Source organism: Nomascus leucogenys, chromosome 20 (genome assembly GCF_006542625.1).
Source record: "Nomascus leucogenys isolate Asia chromosome 20, Asia_NLE_v1, whole genome shotgun sequence".
Lineage (NCBI taxonomy): Eukaryota > Metazoa > Chordata > Mammalia > Primates > Hylobatidae > Nomascus > Nomascus leucogenys.
The window spans coordinates 33,140,210-33,162,141 of record NC_044400.1 but is presented as its reverse complement, the minus strand read 5'-3'; the positions used below and the strand labels follow the sequence as shown (position 1 = coordinate 33,162,141).

General features: G+C 43.0%; 1 protein-coding gene across 1 annotated transcript in view; it reads left to right on the top strand.

Moving 5' to 3' along the window:
- IWS1 (interacts with SUPT6H, CTD assembly factor 1) overlaps positions 1–17,548 on the top strand; it is a 93,679-nt gene extending 76,131 nt beyond the window's left edge. Inside the window, exon 18 of the transcript XR_004027234.1 lies at positions 17,408–17,548. The gene's annotated coding sequence lies outside the window, so the exon portion shown is untranslated. The remainder of the gene's footprint in view (positions 1–17,407) is intronic.
- Positions 17,549–21,932: the final 4,384 nt, after the last annotated feature.

Genomic DNA, 21,932 nt, shown 5'->3' with positions numbered 1-21,932 from the left:
AATTCTTAGAACTAATAAGTTAATTTAGCATAGTTGCAGGATACAATGTCAGTAGCAAAATTCAGTCATATGTCTGTGAACTAGCAACAAGCAATTGGAAATTAAATGTTTAGAAAATAGCATCTAAGCAAGGAGACAGGCTGAAGAAAAAAATTTAAATATATAAAATGCATCAAAATTTTGAAACGTTTATGAATAACTTTGGCAAAAGATGTGTAAGTCCTCTGCATTGAAAGATACAGTTACTGTGAGAAATTAAAGACCTAAGTAAATAGACAGGTATGCTATATTCATGTTTCAGAAGACTCAATATTGCTAAGATATCAGTTCTCCCAAATTGATCTACAAATTTACTGTAATACCAATCAAAGTACTAGCAGGCTTTTTTGTAAAATTTGATAAACTGATTCTAAAATGTATATGTAAATGCAAAAAAAATCTAGACTAGCCAAGACAACTTTGAAAAATAAGTTTGAAAGCTGCATGAATTACATCATTTAAAGATTTATAAAGCTTCAGCAGTGAAAACAATGTGATGTTGGCATAGAGACAAAGAAATCAATGGAGCAGATTATCAATGGAGCAGTTAGGGTGTCCAGATAAGACTCGCGTACATATGACTTTTGCTAGAGATGCCAAGGCAATTCAGTGAGGAAAGGATGATATTCACAAGAAATCTTTACAACTGGATATGTAAAAAATTAAACCTCTGACCTTAGCTTACACCACACACAAAGAAATAAATGGATCACAGACCTAAATGTAAGAGCTAAAACCATAACACTTCTAGGAGAAAATCTTCGTGACTTTGAATTTGACAGGTGTTTTAAAATATGACACAAAAAACCCTATAAAGGAGAAAAAAAATAAATTGGACTGTTTCAAAATTAAAAACTGTCACTCTTCAAAAGACACTGTTCGTTTTCAGTTGGCATGTAAGGAGCTTAGCAGTCATCACCCCCAACCTCACAAACAAGAAAAAAACACTGAACAGACTGAAAATCAACAACTTTTCTTGATCCACCAGAGATCTGAGGCCGCAGGGCAAACTGCTGCCCTCAAAATGGAGAGACAGAGAAGCACATGCAGAGAACCAGAACTTACTGGAGCAGAGGCCTAGGAGTAGAAAACTCCACAGGAAAAAGTACCGGGGTAGGGAAACTTAAAACTTAATTGAAGATTTGCTGGGCACTCCATGAGAGAGTTAAAAATACCAGGGGAGCCAGTCTTACGGGGTCCCACACAGTTTTTTGTTTTGTTTTACTTTACCAAGTTGTCACAGTAAAGATCAGAGAAAAATTCCCTGCTGCTTCTGGTAGAGGAAAAGGTAACCCAGAGCATTCTCTTCTTAACAAGGTCTGTCCTCAGGAGAAACTGTTTTACCAGAGCCTGACATGTGGGAAGAGAAATACCCAACTCTAGCCTTCTCTAGGCTTCCTGCCCACCTCCAGCGGGGAAAGACAAATGAGAAGCCCTTGTGCTGGTCACAGCCCCAGCAGAGGTTCATTAAAAGACCGAGACCTAAAGAATGCTTCCTCTCCCTCCACCCCTCACTACCACATCAACAGGGCTCCTGTAATAACGAGAATACAACTGAACTGCACATCTCAGACCTGATTTATGAAGAAGACCCTAGGGAAACCCAAAGACAACAGGGAAGCCACACACAAGAACACCAAATTAAATGTTATCCTCTGACACCTACAGCTAGAGCAAACAGTAAACACAGCCCAACTCCTAGCCAGATAGAATTCTGTGTTCACCAAATTATTCTTCAAAAGTGAAGGAGATACTGGAAGTACAATCAAGGTTTGTTGTTGTTTTTTTTAAGTGAAGAAGTAAAGTACAGAAAGCCTCACAAAAGGCTTGTTTACCTCAGTTTCTTTTGCCCAACACATCATGTTTTATAAGAGACAAATACACTTTGAACAGACAGAACAAACATCAGAATAAGACTCAGATGTGGCAGAAATGCTTGAATTATCAGACAGAAAATTTTAAATAATTGATTAATATGCTAAGGACTCGAATAAGAAAAGTGGCTAACATGCAAGAACAGAGGAGTAATGTAAGTAGAAAGATGGAAACGCTTAAGAAGGAATCAGGTGCAATGGCCAGGTGCGGTGGCTCACGTCTGTAATCCCAGCACTTTGGGAGGCTGAGGAGGATCACTTGAGCCCAGGAGTTCGAGACCAGGCTGGGCAACATAGTGAGACCTTGTCTCTATAAAAAGAAAAAAGGATAAAAGCAAAGCAAAATGCTAGAAATAAAAAATAATAATAAAACACTGTAACTAAAGTGAAGAATGCTTTTAGTGGAGTCATCAATAGATGGGACATGGCCAAGGAATGAATCAGTGAGCTTCAAGGAGTGTCAATAGAAACTCCCAAAACTGAAATGCAGAGAGGAAGAAATAATGGAAACAATGGGATAGAATATTCAAGAACTGTGGGACAAATACCAAAGGTATAAAAGGATAGTGTACACATAATGGGAATACCACACAGAGAAGAAAGAAACAGAAGAAATACTTGAAGTAATAACAGAACTTTCCAAAATTAATGACAGACACCAAACCACAGGTGTAGGAAGCCCAGAGAACACCAAGCAGGATGAATACCCCGAAAAATCTACACCTAAGAATATCTATTCAAACTGCAAAAACCAAAGACATGGGAAGAATATAGAAAGAAGCCAGAGGAGAAAAACATCTTATCTGTAGAGGAACAATGGTAAGAATTATATCATGCTTCACATCAGAAACTGCACCCAAGAAGAGAGTGGTTTACAGGATTTAAAGCGTTGAAAGAAAAAAAAACCCATCAACCTAGAATTCTGTATTCACCAAATTATCCTTCAAAGGGTGAAGGAGATACTGGAAATACAATCAAGGTGTTTTTTTTTTTTAAGTGAAGGAGAAGTAAAGACTTTATCAGACAATCAAAAATCGAGAGAATTTGTCACCAGTAGACCTGCCTCGCAAGAAGTGTTAAATTCTTTAGAAGGAAAGGGAAATTATGTAGGTCAGAAACTCAGATCTACATAAAGAAAGGAAGAGTGTTAGAGAAGAAATAAATGAAGGTAAAATAAAAATTTAGCTTTCTCATTTTTAATGTAACAGGTAAAGTTTTTTCAGTTAATAATAGTGATTAGAGCTTATGGATAAATAATGAACGACAGCAGTGTTATAAAGATGAAAGAGAGGAATTGAGAATACTTTTTCATAAGGTATTTGCACTACCCATGAAGTGGTAAAGGGTTTTATGAAAGAAGACTTGAATTAGGTGTAAATATTTACTGCAAACTCAAGGGAAACCACACACATTAAAAAACCTCACAAGTACAATTTATATGATAAGAGAGGAGTAAAAAGGGAATAATATAAAATGCTGTATTAAAACCAGAGAAAGCAAAACACACACACACACCCACACCCACACACACACACACACACACACACGCAACCTGAAAAGGCTAGAACAAAACAAATCAAGGGCAATGAATAGAAATGGAAGAAATATACTTTAAATATAAAGAAATAGATTAAAAGTAAAGGGATGGAGATAGTATACTATGTTAACACTAATCAAAAGACAGCTGGAGTGGCTGTGTTAATTTCAGGCAAAGTAGACTTAGAGCAAGGAATGCTATCAGGGATGAAGAGGGGCATTGCATAGCCATAAAGGGGTCAATTCTCAAAGATGATGTAACAATGTTTAAAGTGTGTGCACCTAGCAACACGGTGTCCCAAGATGAGGCAAGAACTGATAGAACTGCAGGGAGAAATAAACAAACTCATTTTTATGTTGGAGACTTCAGTACCCCTCTATTTAACGGATCCAGCTGGCAGAAAACTAGCAAAGAAATAGTTGAACTCAACAGCATCATCAGTCAACTGGATCTAATGGACATCTATAGAATACTTCATCCAATGACAGCAGAATACACATTCTCAAGCTCACTTGGAGCATTCATTCACCAGAGTAGGCCACATTCTCAGCCATGAAATGCACCTTAATAAATCTAAAAGAACAGAAATTATACAAAGTATGCTCTCAGACCACAGTGGAATTAAACTATAAATCAACAGATAACTAGAAAACCCCAAAATATTTGGAGATTAGGGAACACACTTATGACGTGTTGGGACAAAGAAGAAGTCTCAAGATAAATTTTAAAATACTTCCAACTAAATGAAAATGAAAATAAAACTTACCAAAATGTGTGGGATGCATCAAAGGCAGTGTTAGAGGGAAATTGAGATCACTGAATACATATATTAGAAAATGAGAAATATCTAAGGCAGTGTTAGAGGGAAATTGAGATCACTGAATACATATATTAGAAAATGAGAAATATCTAAAATTAGTAATCTAAGCTTCTACTTTAGAAAACCAGATAAAGAAGAGCAAAGTAAACCCAAAGTAGGGAAGAAAAAAAGATAATAAAAATTAGAGGAGAAATCACTGAAATTGAAAACGAAATCAATAGAGAAAAATCAACAAAACCAAAAGCTAGTTCTTAAAAAGATTCACAAAAGGGATAAAACTCTATCCAGGTTAACTAAGAAAAAAAAAAGAGAAGACCCAAATCACTAATATCAGAAGTGAAAAAAATGGTCACTACTGATTCCAAAGACATTAAAGGATAGTAAATATTCTGGCCAGGTGCAGTGGCTCATGGCTGTAATCCTACACTTTGGGAGGCTGAGGCAGGCAGATCACCTGAGGTCAGGAGTTCTAGACCAGCCTGGCCAACATGGTGAAACACCCTCTCTACTAAAAATACAAAAAATTAGCCAGGTATGGTGGTATGCACCTGTAGTCCCAGCAACTCAGGAGGCTGAGGCAGGAGAATTGCTTAAACCTGGGAGGCAGGGGTTGCAGTGAGCTGAGATGGGGCCACTGCTCCCCATTCTGGGCAACAGAGCAAAAGACTCTGTCTCAAAAAAAAAAAGAAAAGAAAAGAAAAAAGAAATATTCTCAACACCTCCATGCCCGCAAATTTGACAACCTACATGCAACTGGACAATCTTCTGAAAGACAGTCTGACAAAACTCATAAGGAAAAATATGTCATCTGAATAGGCCTATACCTAAAAGAAATTGAATCAATAATAGCATCTACAATTACAATTTTCAATATATGATTTTTTAAAATAATAACATTTCAAAATGGATAGCACCAGACCCAATGGGTTCACTGGAGAATTTTATCAAACATTTAAGGAATAATTTATACAAAATCTTTTAAAACTTCTTCCAAGGCTGGGCACGGTGGCTCACACCTATAATCCCAGCACTTTGGGAGGCCAAGGCGGGGAGATCACCTGAGATCAGGAGTTCAAGACCAGCCTGGCCAACATGGCGAAACCCCATCTCTACTAAAAAATACAAAAACTAGGGCTGGGTGCGGTGGCTCATGTCTGTAACCCCAGCACTTTGAGAGGCCGAGGCAGGCGGATCACAGGGTCAGGAGATCGAGACCATCCTGGCTAACATGGTGAAACCCTGTCTACTAAAAATACACTAGCCGGGCTTGGTGGTGGGCGCCTGTAGTCCCAGCTACTCAGGAGGCCAAGGCAGGAGAATGGCGTGAACCTGGGAGGCAGAGCTTGCAGTGAGCTGAGATCGCACCACTGTGCTCCAGCATGGGCCACAGAGCAAGACTCCATCTCAAAAACAAAACAAAACAAAACAAAAAACAAAAACTAGCCAGGCGTGGTGGCAGGCACCTGTAATCCCAGCTACTCGGGAGGCTGAGGCAAGAGAATCACTTGAACCTGGGAGGCAGAGGTTACTAGTGAGCTGAGATTAAACCATTGCACTCCAGCCTGGGTGACAGAGTGAGACTCTGTCTCAAAGAACAAAAACAACAACAACAAACACTTCTTCCAGAAAAAAGAAGCAGAAGGAATACTTCTGAACTCATTTTATGAAGATAGCATTAGCCTAATACCAAAAGCAGACAAAGACATTACAAGAATGGGAAACTGCAGACTGACATCTCTCATGAACATAGATGCAAAAATCATCAATAAAATATGAGTGACTCAAGCTGGGTGCTGTGGTTCACGACTGTCATCCCAGCACTTTGGGAGGCTGAGGCAGGTGGATCGTTTGAGGTCAGGAGTTTGCGACCAGCCTGGCCAACGTGGTGAAATGCTGTCTCTATTAAAAATACACACACACACACACACACACACAAAATCTGGGCGTGGTGGTGTGCACCTATAATCCCAGCTACTTGGGAGGCTGAGGCAGGAGAATCGCTTGAACTCAGGAGGTGGAGGATGCAGTGAGCTGAGATTGCACCACTGCACTCCAGCCTGGGCGACAGAGAGCGACTCCATCTCAAAAAATATATATATGTGTGTGTGTGTATATGTATATATAAAAATATATATATATAATATGTGTATATATATATTATATATATACACACATACACACACACACATCATATATATGCAAATCAAATCCAACAGTGCATAATGCATAAGGGGAATTATATACCATGACAAAATAGGATTGATTCCAGATATGCAAGTCTGGTTCAACATTTGAAAATCAATTAATGTAATCCATTATATCAACAGGCTAAAGAAGAAAACCCACATGATCATATCAGTAAATGCAGAAGTAGCATTTGACAAAATCCAACAATCATTTATAATGGAAACTCTCAGTACACTAGGAATAGACTTCTTCAATTTGAATAAAGAACATCTATAAAAACCCTACAGTTAACACCATACTTAATGTGAGAAACTAGATGTTTTCCCACCAAGATCAGTAACAAGGTAAAGGATGTCCTTTCTCAGAACTACTATTCAGAATTGCACTGGAATTCCTAGTTAATGCAATAAGACAAGAAAAGGAAATGAAAGGCATACAGATTGAGAAGGAAGAGCTAAAACTTTTTGTTCACAGATAATGTGATTGTCTATGTAGAAAATCCTGAAGAATTAAAAACAAAAACCTCCTGGAATGAATAAGTTATTATAGCCAGCTTGCAATCCTGCATTGCAATTTTCATTTTCATTTAGTTGAAATGAATAAGTGATTATAGCAAGGTTGTATATTAATCACAAGGTTAATATGCAAAAGTCAATTGCTTTCTTAAACACCAACAATAAACAAGTCAAATTTGAAATAAAACATAGGCCAGGCACAGTGGCTTACACCTGTAATCCCAGCACTTTGGGAGGCTGAGGCAGGCAGATCACCTGAGGTCAGGAGTTCGAGACCAGCCTGGCCAACATGGTGAAACCCTGTCTCTACTAAAAATACAAAACTAGCCGGGTGTGGTGGTGCATGCCTGTAATCCCAGCTACTCAGGAGGCTGAGGCAGGAGAATTGCTCAAACCCAGGAGGCAGAGATTGCAGTGAGCTGAGATTGTGCCATTGCACTCCAGCCTGGGCAGCAAGAGCAAAACTCCATTTCAAAAAGAATAAAATAAAAACATAATACCATTACATTAGCACCCCCAAAAATGAAATACTTAGGTATACATCAAACAAAATAAGTAAAAGATCTATATGAGGAAAACTACAACACTTTGATGAAAGAAATCAAAGATCTAAATAAATGGAGAGAGATCCATCCCGTCAGAGATCTTGACGATGTCATCAAGATGTCTCTTCTGCAATTTGATCGCTTCGATGTAATCCCAGCAAGTTATTTTATAGATATTGGAAAACTGATTCTAAAGTTTATTTTTTATTTTTTGAGACAGAGTCTTATTTATAAAGTCACCCAGGCTGGAGTGCAGTGGCGCAATCTCGGCTCACTGCAACCTCTGCCTTCCAGGTTCAAGTGATTCTCTTGCCTCAGCCTCTTGAGTAGCTGGAATTACAGGTGCGCACCACCACACCTGGCTAACTTTTTGTATTTTTAGTAGAGACGAGTTTTACTGTGTTGGCCGTGCTGGTCTCGAACTCCTGGCCTCAAGTGATCATCCCATTTCAGCCTCCCAAAGTGCTGGGATTACAGGAGTGAGCCACTGCGCCCAGCGGTTCTAAAGTTTATATGAAAAGGCAAAGGCACCAGGATAACCAACACAATATTGAAGGAAAAGAACAAATTGAAGAACTGATACTGATGTCAAGCCTTACTATAAAACTACAGTAATTAAAACAGTGTGGTATTGGCGAAAGAACTGACAAATAGATCAATGGAACAGAAAAGAGAGCCCAGAAATAGACCCACACAAATAAAGTCTGCTGATCTTTGCCAAAGGAGCGAAAGCAATTCAATGGAGAAAGGATAGTCTTTTCAACAAATGGTGCTAGAACAGCTGGATATCCACATGCAAAAATGAATCCATGCTTGGTGTGGTGGCTCACACCTGTAATCCCAGCACTTCAGGAGGCCGAGGAGGGCGGATTGCTTGAGTTCACGAGTTCGAGAGCAGCCTGGGCAACATGTCAAAACCCCGTCTCTACAAAAAATACAAAAATTAGCTGGGCATGGTGGTATGTGCCTGTAGTCCCAGCTATTCAGGAGGCTGGGATGGGAGGATGGCTTGAGCCCAGAGGTTGCAGTGAGCTGAGAGCACACCACTCCACTCTAGCCTGGTGGACAGAGCCAGACCTTGTCTCAAAAAAAAAAAAAAAAAAAAAATCCATACACAGACCTTACACCTGTACAAAAATTAACTCAAAATGGATCATAGACCTAAATGAAAAATGCAAAACTATAACTTCTAGAAAATGTAGGAGAAAATCTAGATGACCTTGGGTTTGGCAATGACTTTTTAGATACAATCTATGGAAGAAAATATTGATAAGCTGGACTTCATTAAAATTAAAAACACATGCTCTGCAAAAGATAGTTTGGAAAATGAAAAGACATGCCATAGACTGGGAGAAAATCTTTGCAAAATACCTATATATTTGGATGGGCATCCAAAACATATAGATACACACACAAAATCTTACAACTCAACAGTAAGAAAACATACAGTCCAAAATTTAAAAGAGGCAAAAGATCTGAACAGACATCTCATCAAAGAAGATATACAGATAGCAAATAGACATATGAAAGGATGTCCAACATCAGATGTCACTAGTAAATTACAAATTAAAACAATGAGATGCCACTAACACCTATTAGAATGACAAAAATCTAAAACACCAACCACGCCAAATTTGGGCAAGGATGGGGAGCAACAGGATCTCTCATTCATTGCTGGTGGGAATGCAAAATAGAACACAGCCACTTTGGAAGGCAGTTTCTTACAAAAGTAAACAAGCCAGGCGTGGTGGCTCACACCTTTAATCCCAGGGCTTTGGGAGGCTGAGGCAGGAGGATCATTTGAGCTAGGAGTTCAAGACCCTCCTGGGGAGCATAGCAAAATCCCATCTTTACAAAAACAAAAGAACTACACATGCTTTTACCATAAAATGTGGCATGTGTAGTTCTTTTGTTTTTGTAAAGATGGGATTTTGCTATGCTCCCCAGGAGGGTCTTGAACTCCTAGCTCAAGTGATCCTCCTGCCTCAGCCTCCCGAGTTGAAAACTTGTGTTAATATAAGAACCTGCACCCACACAGATATTTAGAGCAGCTTTATTCATATTGCCACAAGTTGGGAGCAACTAAGACGTCCTTCAGTAGTTGAATAAATAAACTGGGGTACATCAAAACAATGGAATTTTATTCAGCAATAAAAAGAAATGAACTATCAAGCCACTAAAAGACGTGAAAGAACCTTAAATGCTCATTGCCAAGTGAAAGAAGCCAATCTGAAAAGGCTACCTATTGTATGATTCCAACTACATGACATTCTGGAAAAGGCAAAACTATGGAGATAGTAAAAAGATCAGGCTGAGGGTGATGGCTCACGCCTATAATCCCAGCACTTTGGGAGGCCGAGATGGTGGTTCACAAGGTCAGGAGTTCAAGACCAGCCTGGCCAAAATGGTGAAACCCCATCTCTACTAAAAATACCAAAGTGCCGGGCGTGGTGGCGGGCACCTGTAATCCCAGCTATTCGGGAGGCTGAGGCAGAGAACTGCTTGAACACGGCAAGTGGAGGTTGCAGTGAGTTGAGATTGCACCACTGTACTCCAGGCTGGGTGACAGAGCAAGACTCTGTCTCAAAAAAAAAAAAAAAAAAAGATCAGAGGTTGCCAGGGATTGGATGGAGGCGGGAAGGAAGGGAGGGATAAATAGGTGGAGAGAATAAGATATTTTTAGGGCAGTTAAATTATTCTTTATGATGCTGTGATGGTGGATACATGTCATACGTTTGTCAAGACCTATACAATGGACAACACAGAGTGAGCTCTGATGTAAAGATGTAAACTATATCATCAGTTAATAATATATCAATTAATTTAGTTAATAATATATCAATAGTGACTCATCACTTATAACAAATGTACCACACTAATACAAGATGTTAATAATAGGAGAAACTCTATTGGGGTTAGGAAGGCATGTGGGAACTCTCTGTACCTTCTATTTGCATTTTCTTTCTTTTCTTTTTCTTTTTTTTTTTTTTTTTCTGAGATGAATTCTCATTCTGTCGCCCAGGCTGGAGTGCAGTGGTGCAAACTCGGCTCACTGCAACCTCCACCTCCGGGTTCAAGCGATTCTCCTGCCTCAGCCTCCCGAGTAGCTGAATTACAGGCACCCCCACTACGCCCAGCTAATTTTTTGTATTTTTAGTAGAGACGGGGGTTTCACCATGTTGGCCAGGTGGTCTTGAACTCCTGACCTCGTGATTCACCCACCTTGGCCTCCCAAAGTGCTGGGATTACAGGCGTGAGCCACCGCGCCCAGCCACCTATTCACTTTCCTATAAACCTAAAACTGCTCTGAAAAATAAAATATGTTATATAAATATGTTTAAATGTGTAATAAAATATGTTAAAAACAAAAAAATTTTTTTTGTTTGTTTTTTGAGATGGAGTCTCACTCTGTTGCCCAGGCTGGAGTGCAGTGGTGCAATCTTGGCTCACTGCAACCTCCACCTCCTGGGTTCAAGTGATTCTCCTGCCTCAGCCTCCCGAGTAGCTGGTATTACAGGAGTATGCCACCACACCCAGCTAATTTTTGTAGTTTTAGTAGAGACGGGGTTTCATCATGTTGGCCAGGCTGGTCTTGAACTCTTGACCTCAAGTGATTCACCCGCCTCAGCCTCCCAAAGTGCTGGGATTACTTAAGGCATGAGCCACCATGCCCGACCTAAAATCTGTTAATTTTTTAAAGTGTGGCAGCCATGCCGCCCTCTGTCCCCCAGTTCATTTGCTGATTTGCTGCATCTGGAAACTTCACAAGATACTAGGGAGTTTTTAAACTAGAGCCTAATCTTCTTTAGTCTTGGATATTTGGGAAGCAAAGTCCTCCCCAGGATGGGGGACCGTCTTGAACAAACTGCTAGTCTCCTTCTCAAGACATTTGCGAAATTTGGAAGTAGCAGGGGATAGGAAACTAAGGAGCAGAGTTTAAGATGGCCAAAGGGAAGAATGACTCTCCTACATCTTTGGGATTGACAAGACAGTATTACCAGGAACTCAGGCTGTCCCACCAAGCATTTTGAAACCTGATATGGACTGATTATAACTAAAGCTGCAGCCCAGCTTCATCCCAGTTTTGTTGTTAATTAAACCTGAAAGGGCAGACTTTCCTGACAAGAAAATAATATAAAATTTGGTTGCTATGGTTCCTTTATAAATAGTCTTCTGCATGCTGTGGAAATTACAAGACAGGTGAATAAAAAGGAAAATAGAACCAATAGTCAAAAGAAAAAAAGCTAATAGACATAGACCCACAGATGATCCAAATGTTGGATAAGATAATAACTATAGCAATATATTAAAGAAGATAGAAGAAAAATGGGGAAAATAGGTGAAAAGATGGAGAATTTTTATGGAGAAATGGAATCTGTAGAGAGGAATCAAGTGGACATTCTAGAATTGAAGGGTTTAGCATCTGAAATTATTAACTGATTGGCCAAGTTTCACAGGGTGTAGACACATGAGAAGACAGAATTAATGAACTTGAAGAAAGATAATAGAAAGTACTCAAATTACAGCATACAGAGAGCAAAAAGAGTAAAGGTAAGGAGGGATGGGATGGCCAAGTACAACCACTCATATGGAGTCCTCTGTCCTATTTGATTTTTTTACTACATGCATGTATAATTTGTTTTTGGCATGTGTGTGTGCTGTGGCCTGCTGAAGGCTCCTGGGGCCTCAGGGTCCACACTGTGGCCCTCACACTTATTGTCCAGGGTGGCGGGACAGGTGCACAGGAAAGAACACTGGACACCAAGCCAGGGGACCTGGTTTTAGGCCTAGCTCTCCCACCAACTTCTGTGTGACCTGGGTTTTCTTGCCCAAATGAGGGACAATTGATGAATGTGAGGCCAATGGTGGGGTGAGATGACGCCCCCCCAAACAGCATAGCTTCTCTGAAGCCAGGTGGCCCGGAGCCCATGTTATAGCACACACACCTGATCCCAGAGAGCTGTTGTCCCTCCCTCATCCGCCACCCTGATAATAGACCTAGAACTCCATCTGCAGCCAGCCATGAGGACCCTGCTGGCCCATAGCCCACCCCACTCAGCCCCAACCTCTGCCAGAACCGGCAGGAAGCCTGCCTCCCACCTCAGCCCTGCTAGACTCCTGCCCAGTTCCTCACTCCACTGAGGTCTCTCCAGGACCAGTGTTAACTAAAGGGACCCCTCCTGGAGTCAGGCAGATTTGGGGGCACATCCCCATTCTGTCTGTACTTGCTGTGTACATCTCTGAGCCAGTTACATTAGTGGGGCTAAAATGGGAAGGCAAGAGCATGTATCTCTTAAGATCACTTAGAGGGTCCAGCACGGTTGCTCACACCGGTAATCCCAGCACTCTGGGAGGTCAAAGCAGGCAGATCACTTGAGGCCAGGAGTTAGAGACCAGCCTGGCCAGCATGACGAAACAGCATCTCTACTAAAAATACAAAAATTAGCTGGGCATGAGGGTGCACACCTGTAGTCCCAGCTACTCAGGAGGCTGAGGCATGAGAATCACTTGAACCTGGGAGGCAGAGGTTGCAGTGAGCTGAGATCGCACCACTGCACTATAGCCTGGGCGACAGAGTGAGACTGCCTCAAAAAAAAAAAAAAAAAAAAAAAAAAAAAAAAAAAATCACTTACAGGATTAAATCAAACAATGCATATAAAGGGCCTAGAACAGTCCCCCGCCCATGAACACAGGTCCTGGTGAACAGAGCCTGGTTTAAGAGCCTCAGGGCACTAGAAAGATTATGGTGTGCTCCCCTCCCCCACATAAATAATTTAAAATTAATAGCCACAGAATAAGTGCAATGCAGTCCACCAAAATTCTGACTTTTCCCATGATGACTACTTTGACATCTTTCTTCTTGACAGATTGTTTTAAAACTCATTTTTTCAACTGTGCGGTGCTCTAAGTGTTTGTTTGCTCAGCCCTGAGGCAGGACTGCAGCCCTGTGGGCGGGGAGTCTCCTGAGTGGAGAGGCCAGGGGCTGCCCACCCCACTTGTCCAATCTACGTCAAGCCCTGTGGAGCCCCCAGCAGGGCAGGGCCTAGCCCAGAACCCACCTGAGGAACCTGTGGGGGGACAAGGCTGGGGTTGGCTAATGATTGACCCACCCCAAATATTGACAGAGCCTAGGTCCTGCCACTGCCCAACCATGCGCCACTCCTCTCCCCAACCCACCACCTGGCTCCATGTCCCTTGGGACACAGCAGGGACTTTGGAGCCTGCTGCATTCCTACCCAGACTCCTCCAATAGCAGTGATGTAGGGAGCCCCCCAGAGGCTCTTTTCCCTTCATCAGAATGGAGTCGGCAGTTCCTCCCTCGGTTGCTCTGTGAAGCCCCGGGTCACTGTGGGTCAGGTGCCTGGCGTGCGCCTGCAATGAAGGTTCTCAATATGGCCTGGTGCCCCAGCCCTCTACCCACAGCCTCCCCAGCATGGCCCTAGAGCTGGGTGCTGTCTTTTTCCCAGGACCTGGCTCCCTGCTTAGCCTCTCTTGGCCTCCCCTGAGGCTTAGTCAGCCTGTTCCTTCCACAACCTCCACAGTCTCCCCCAGCTTGCCCTGGTCCTTTTGGCCGTGTTTAGTTAGCAGTTTCTCATCTGTCCTTCCCATAGCTTGTCCCCCAGGCCAAGCTGGTGGGGGCTTCTCAGGGGACTGAACCCCCAGGCCTCGGCTCTAGCAGCCCCATCACAGGGCTGTCTGCACATTGCCGCCTTCCGCTGGAGAACTGAATTCTTCCACTCTCACCAATGGCTTTAGCCTGCACTGATCTCTCCCTTCTCCAAAGAGATTTTAGCCATTGTGACCATTGCGTCCCGGGCTCTGCATGAAGGGCTCAGGAAGAAGGGGAGGGAGGCGTCTACCCAGGGCCAGCTCCAGGAACCAGGCCTTGCAGGGGTTGGCCATCCTTTCATCCCCACAACCACTGGGGATAGAAGGGGATGAGCCCAGTTCTTAGACAAGGAAAAGAAGGTGCAGGAGGGCCAGGCAGCAAGGCTGGGGGCACCAGCTGGGGAAGGGCCACTGAGCCCAGGGCCTGGGCACCTTCTCTGCAGCCAGGCTGCCATCTGACATCAGCTCTCAAATGTTGCGATAATAAGAGATCACTCTTCAGCCCATTGAGTCTTAAATTTCTTTTCACATCCTTTTATTTTTGTCAGTGAAAAGGCTCTGCTAAAGCAAGTTTGTGTAAAGCTTCTCTTGTACAATTTTTGGGTCCCTGGGCCTTGTCTGACCCACGCACCTGTCTGGGCTCAGCTCTGGGCCCAGAGGTGGCACTCAATAGATACAGTCAATGGATAAGCGCTTAACCCAGCCTGTCCCCGACACTGCTCACCTCCTTCGTGACACACCCCCACGCACGCCAGGCCTGCAGCCTCCCAAGATACTCTCCCTCATCTGCCTCCAGAAGGCCCAGCATGTGCCCTCTGGGGGAGGGTGTCTCCTCCTAGGCTGTGGCCTCAGCCATGCACTCTAAAGCTGGGTGTTGTCATGGACATACAGAGTGGAATCCTAGACATGGGAGACTGCAAAAGGTGGAAGGGAAGGGGCAAGGGTTGAAAATCACCTATTTGGGTACAGTGCTCACTGTTTGGGTGATGGCTCCACGAGAAGCCCAGACTCCACCACTGCATAATCCATGCAAGCAAGAAATCTATACTCACACCCCTAAATCTACAAAAACAAAAAACATGTTCAAATCAAAGATGGGGAGCCAGGCGCAGTGACTCATGCCTGTAATCCCAGCACTTTAGGAGGCCAAGGTGGGCAGATCACGTGAGGTCAGGAGTTCACGACCAGCCTAGCCAACATGGTGAAACTGTGTCTCTACTAAAAATACAAAAATTAGCTGAGATTTGTGGCAGGTGCCTGTAACCCCAACTACTGGGGAGGCTGAGGCAGAAGAATTGCTTGAACCAGGAAGGCGGAGGTTGCAGTGAGCTGAGATTGTGCCACTGCACTCCGTCCAGCCTGGATGACAGAGTAAGACTCTGTCTCAATCAGTTAATCAATCAATCAGTCAATATGGGGCAAAAAGGATGTTTCAAAAGACGGGCAGATGGGGCATGCTCTCCCTGCTGACCTTGCAAGGAGCTGCCTGCACCCGAGTCTGTCTGGAGACAGCCGCTTTCACAGAGCCAGAGGGCAGAGCTTTCCACACTCAGGAGCCAAAGGATGTGGGTGCTTCCCTCCAGGAGGTACAGAAGTTCTAGCCTGGCTGCGTGGCACAGAATATCATAAAATGAGTTGGGTGGGTTTTGTTCTTTTTCCATTTGGGGGAGGAAACTTGTTTAAGATGGGAACTAACTGTTCTTTAAAACTTTGACAGAACTCGCACACAAAGCAGCACGAGACAGAAGCTTTTGAAGGGGAGTGAAATGGCTTTTACCGGCACTGCAGTTTTCTTTTTGCACCAGTGTTAGTATTTTATATTCATTCAGGAATGTGTGTATTTCACCTAGGCTTTCAAATGTATTAGCTTATAGTAAAATCATTGCAACGCCCCTGTCACTCTTTCTAACCTGCATTTTTCATAGATCTGCCTCTCTGCTTTTGATGTTATTTCTTGTGTTCATCATTTGCACCTCTCTTACACTCATTTCTGCCTCCTTATCTTTATATTTCCCTCCTTCTTGTTTCTTTGGGTTTGTGTTACTCACTTTCCAGCTTCTTAAGTAAGATTTTTACGTCACTTGCTCTCTTCCCAGTTTCGTGTGTATGTATGTATTTATTTATGTAATTATTGAAACAGGGTCTCACTCTGTTGCCCCAGCTGGAGTGCAGCTCACTGCAGCCTCAACCTCCTGGGCTCAAGAGATCCTCCTGCCTCAGCCTCCCGAGTAGCTGGGACCATAGGTATATGCCACCATGCCTGGCTAACCTTTTGATTTTTTGTAGAGAGAAGGTCATTTTGTCGACCAGGCTGGTCTTGAACTCCTGAGCTCAAGTGATCCTCCCTCCTCAGCCTCCCAAAGTGCTGCAATTACAGGTGTGATCCTGCATCTGGTTTTTCCAGCTTCTTAAGTAAGGATTTCATGTCACCTGCTGTATTAGATTGCAAGGGCTGTTGTAATAAAGTACCACAGACTGGGTGGCCTAAATAACAGAAATCCATTGTTTCACAGTTTTGGACGCTAGAAGTTCAAGACTGAGGTGTCAGCAGGGTTGCTGCCTTCTGAGGGCTGCAAGGGTGAAGCTGGTCAAGGCTGCTTTCCCAGCTTCTGGAGGTTGCGGGCTGTCTTGGGAGCCGTTGGCTTGTAGATGAGTGGCCCTGAGCTCCGCCTTCATCTTCATGTGGTGTTCTCCCCGTGTGTTCACGTTGTCTTCTCTCCGTTCATGTCTGTGCCCCAATTTCTCCTTTTTATAAGAACACCAGTCATTTTAGGGGTCCACCCTATTCCAGAATGACCTTGTCTTTTTATTTATGTATGTATGTATGTATTTATTTATTAGACAGAGTCTCGCCGTGTCGCCCAGGCTGGAGTGCAGTGGCTTGATCTCCGCTCACTGCAACCTCCGTCTCCTGGGTTCAAGCAATTCTACTGCCTCAGCCTCCTAAGTAGCTGGGATTACAGGCGCACAGCACGACACCCAGCTAACTTTTGTATTGACCTTGTCTTAACTAATTATATCCTTAGCAACCCCATTTCCAAATAAGGTCACATTCCAAGTTTCTGGAGGTTGGGGCTTCAGCGTGTGAATTTTGGGAGGACACAATTCAACCCGTGACTCTTTGTGATGGTTAATTTTATGTGTCATCTTGGCTAGGCCACAGTATCCAGATATTTGGTCAAACATCATTTCGAATGTTTTCTGGGCAGATGTTTTTTTGGATGAGATTAGCACTTAAACCAGTGGACTTTGAATAAAGCAAGTTATCCTCCATAATGCAGGTGGGCCGCATCCAATCAGTTGAAGGTCTTAATAAAGGCTGACTCTACCCAAGAAAGAAGGAATTCTGCCAGCACACTGCCCTCAGACTCAAACTGTGAGTGTTCCCTAAGTCTCTAGCCTGCAGGCCCACGCTGCAGATTTTAGACTTATCAGCCTTCACAATTATTTGAGCCACTTCTTTGAAATAAATCTCTCTCTCTCTATCCGGTCAATTTCATTTCCCTGGAGAACCCCGAATAACATGTATTTGCTTTTAACTTTTTGTTTCTGGATAAGAATATTTACTTATTTATTTTGAGTCGGAGTTTCGCTCGTTGCCCAGGCTGGAGTGCAATGATGCAGCCTTGACTCACCACAGCCTCCACTCCATGGGTTTAAGTGATCCTCCTGCCTCAGCCTCCCAAATAGCTGGGATTACAGGCGCCCACCACCATGCCCAGCTAATTTTTGTATTTTTAGTAGAGATGGAATTTCACCATGTTGGCCAGGCTAGTCTTGAACTCCTGACCTCAGGTGACCCACCCATCTTGGGCTCCCAAAGTGCTGGGATTACAGGCATGAGATACCACGCCCAGCCTGGATAAGTATATTTAAAGGTATAATTTCCCTCCTGGTGTTGCTGTAGCTGTGAAACAAATTATTTTTTTTTTTTTTTTTTTTTTTTTTTTTTTTTTTTTTTTTTTTTTTTTTTTTTTTTTTTTTTTTTTTTTTTGTCTGTAGCTGTGAAACATCAAATTAGCATTTGCACTTCATTTACACAATTTTTTTTTTTTTTTTTTTTTTTTTTTTTTTTTTTTTTTTTTTTTTTTTCTTAATTTATCTTACGATTGCCTGCTAATATGTTAGTTTGCAGACATATGGCATTTTTAAAGTTTTTCATTGGAAATTTCTACTTTTTTTGTCTTTTAGCTAGAGGACATGTTCTGTATTATATTGATCCCTTGGAATTTTTTGAGGCTTTCTTCCTGGTCCAGTATGGTTTTGTAAATGTTCCTAGTGTGCTCAGAAAGAATCGCTCGGCTGGGCACAGTGGCTCACGCCTGTAATCCGAGCACTTTGGGAGGTCAAGGTGGGTGGATTACCTGAGGTTGGAGTTTGAAACCAGCCTGACCAACATGGTGAGACTCCATCTCTAATAAAAATACAAAAACTAGCCATGCATGGTGGTGGGCACCTATAGTTCCAGCTGCTTGGGAGGCTGAAGCAGGAGAATTGCTCGAACCCGGAAGGCAGAGATGGCAGTGAGCCAAGATCCTACCACTGTAGTCCACCCTGGACGACAGAGCGAGACTCTGTCACACACAAAAAATCATCTACATATCCACTTTTAAAAGTCTGTTTGATTTATTGGTTTATAAGAGAATTTTTTTTAAAACTCTCCAAATACAAGTAAAAGTTGTTTATTTCTCCTTTCCCTTCTGTCAAATGTCACACTGTATGCAGTATTTTGAGGTTATGTTGCAGGGGTACATATTGTTTTATAATAATTAGATCTTTACATATGTGATTTTTTCTGTATATCATGTTCATCATTGCTATATGGTATTTTTATCATAATTTCCATTGTATTCATTACTGGAATCACTTAGCTTTCTTTTCATTCAAAGTTGCATGGAATTTCCAGCATTCTTTATTTTCAGTCTTTTGGTGCTTTTTAAGTTGTCTCTAATCAATATATTGTCTCACTGGTTTTTTAATTCTTAGATTTATCTTTTTTAATCGGTAAGCTTAACCTAATTACATTTATTGTTATTATTTCCATCTTATTTCACAGTTTCCATCAACTGTACTTTCTTTTGTTTTGTTTCGTAGTTTTACATTACATCTAAGTTCCATTCTCTTTTTTTTTTTTTTTTTTTTTTTTGAGCCCACTCTGTCACCCAGGCTAGAATGCAATGGCTCCATCTTGGCTCACTGCAACCTCCGCCTCCTGGGTTCAAGCAATTCTCCTGCCTCAGCCTCCTGGGTAGCTGCAATTACAGGCGTGTGTCACCACGCCCAGCTAATTTTTGTATTTTTAGTAGAGACAGGGTTTCTTCATGTTGGCCAGGCTGGTCTCGAAACTCCTGACCTCAGGGGATCCACCCACCTCAGCCTCCGAAAGTGCTGGGATTATGGGTGTGAGCCACTGCACCTGGCCTAAGTTCCATGCTGAGTTAATTTTTGTATGAGGTGAGAGATATAGGTTGAGGTTCACTTTTTTTGCATATTGAGGCCCCACTGTGCCAGCACCCTTCGTTGAAAAGCCTCTCCCCCCTCCACTGAATTACTTTTGTATCTTTGTCAAACATCAAAAGGCTGTAGCTGTGTGGGTCTCGCTCCAGTCTCCATTTTGCTCCATCCCTGTGTCTCTTCCTCCATGAGCACCACATAGTCTTGATGACTGTAGCTATTCAACAAGCCATGACGCTGGCTGGAGCGATTTCTCTAATTCTTTTTTCCAAAACATTCTAGTCATTTGAGGTCCTTTACACACATACACACACATATAGTACCTTGTTTATGTCCACAAAAAGACATACTGGGATTTTCATAGGAATTACATGACATCTGTAGATCAATTTTGGGAGAATGGACATTCCCAGTATTTTGTGAATTTTGTCACACAGATCTGGTACATGTTTTGCTAAATGTATATTGAAGTACTTTCTTTCCTTAAAGTGACTGGGGTGGTGTTGTGCTTTTAACCTGGGTTTCCACATGTTTGTGTTCGTGTAAAGAAATGCAGTTGATTTATACGTGCTTCTTGCTTATTTTCATTCCTCTTCTTTGCTTTCTGTTGGGCACATCAAGTTTTCTTCTGTTGGTTTAAAAGTTGTATTTTTGTTCTTGTTTTGTTTGCCCTCAGGGCCATTTCCAGGACTTGAAATGTTTGTTTGCTTTTCTAATTTTCCCCGGTTTCCCCAGGCAGCAGGTTGGTGGATCTCCCCACACTGTCATGCCAGAGGTGCTCTAGGCCATGCAGGGTCACCATCCTGACAGCAGCCCACCCGGGAATCTTCAGCAGAGGCGAAGACTTCCAGCCCTCTGTCATTCTCTCAGTCTGTCACCTCCACTGAGACTGTGGTGGGCACTGGCCCTGTGCCATTCGGCAGGTGCTTCCAGCCCCGGGTGCGGTTTGCTCCCATTTCCAGGCAGCCCCATCTGTTCCTCCCCCAGGTCAGTAAGGAGGAGAATCCCACAGGCCCCAGCTCGGGCAGGTCTCTTTTCTTGTGGCCACACACAGATAGCTAACTCCGTGGGTCCTGGTGTCCCCTCTGGTCTGGCCGCAGCTGCGGCCACAAATCAAGTCCTCTTTATTTTACTATGGACTGAGCTGTGCTGTGCTTTCTCAGATAACTGGCTTTATCCTCGTTGGCCTGGAGAGTCTTAGAACTAGAGTTTACCTGAGAAGAAAGGCCCTTAAAGACCATTTGGTCCATTTTTATTAATTTATTTTTATTTATTTATTATTATTTTAAATAGAGACAAGTTCTTCCTATGTTGCCCAGGCTGGCCTCGAACTCCTGGGCTCAAGCGATCCTCCTGCCTCAGCTTCCCAAAGCGCCAGGATTACCAGTATGAGCCACGGCACCTGGCCTAGCCCAGTCGCTTTCAACTCCAGTGAACACATTGAAATGAAATGGAGAGTTGTAAAAATATCAATGTCTGGGTCCCTGCTCCCCTGGCACAATCAGTTAAATTAGCATCTCTGGGGGTGGGACTGGACATCAATGTTTTTATTTTTATTTATTTATTTTATTTTTATTATTTATTTATTTACTTATTTTTTGAGATGGAGTCTCACTCTGTCACCCAGGCTGGAGTGCAGTGGCAGGATCTCGGCTCACTGCAAGCTCCGCCTCCCAGGTTCACGCCATTCTCCTGCCTCAGCCTCCCGAGTAGCTGGGACTACACGCGCCCGCCACCATGCCCGGCTAACTTTTTGTATTTTTAGTAGAGATGGTGTTTCACCATGTTAGCCAGGATGGTCTCGATCTCCTGACCTCGTGATCCGCCCGCCTCAACCTCCCAAAGTGCTGGGATTACAGGCTTGAGCCACTGTGCCCGGCCACATCAGTGTTTTTAAAAGCTCTCCGGGGCCGGGCACGGTGGCTCACGCCTGTAATCCCAAGGTTTTGGGAGGCCGAGGCAGACGGATCATGAGGTCAGGAGTTCGAGACCAGCCTGGCCAACATGGTGAAACCCCATCTCTACTAGCGTGCACCTGTAATCCCAAGAGGCTGAGGCAGGAGAATCACTTGAACCCAGGAGGTGGAGGTTGCAGTGAGCCGAGATCGCACCATTGCACTCCAGCCCAGGAGACAGAGTGAGACTCCACCTCAGAAAAAAAAAAAAAAAAAAAAAAAAAAAAAGGCTCTCTGGGAGATGCAAATGTGCAGCCAGGGTGTAGAACCACTGCTCTCATCCAATCCCTTCATTTTACTGATGTCCCCTGGATTAGTCAGGGTTCTCCAGGGACAGAACTAATAGGATGCGCATATAGATACAGATAGATGAGAAGGGGCTTATTAAGGATTTGGC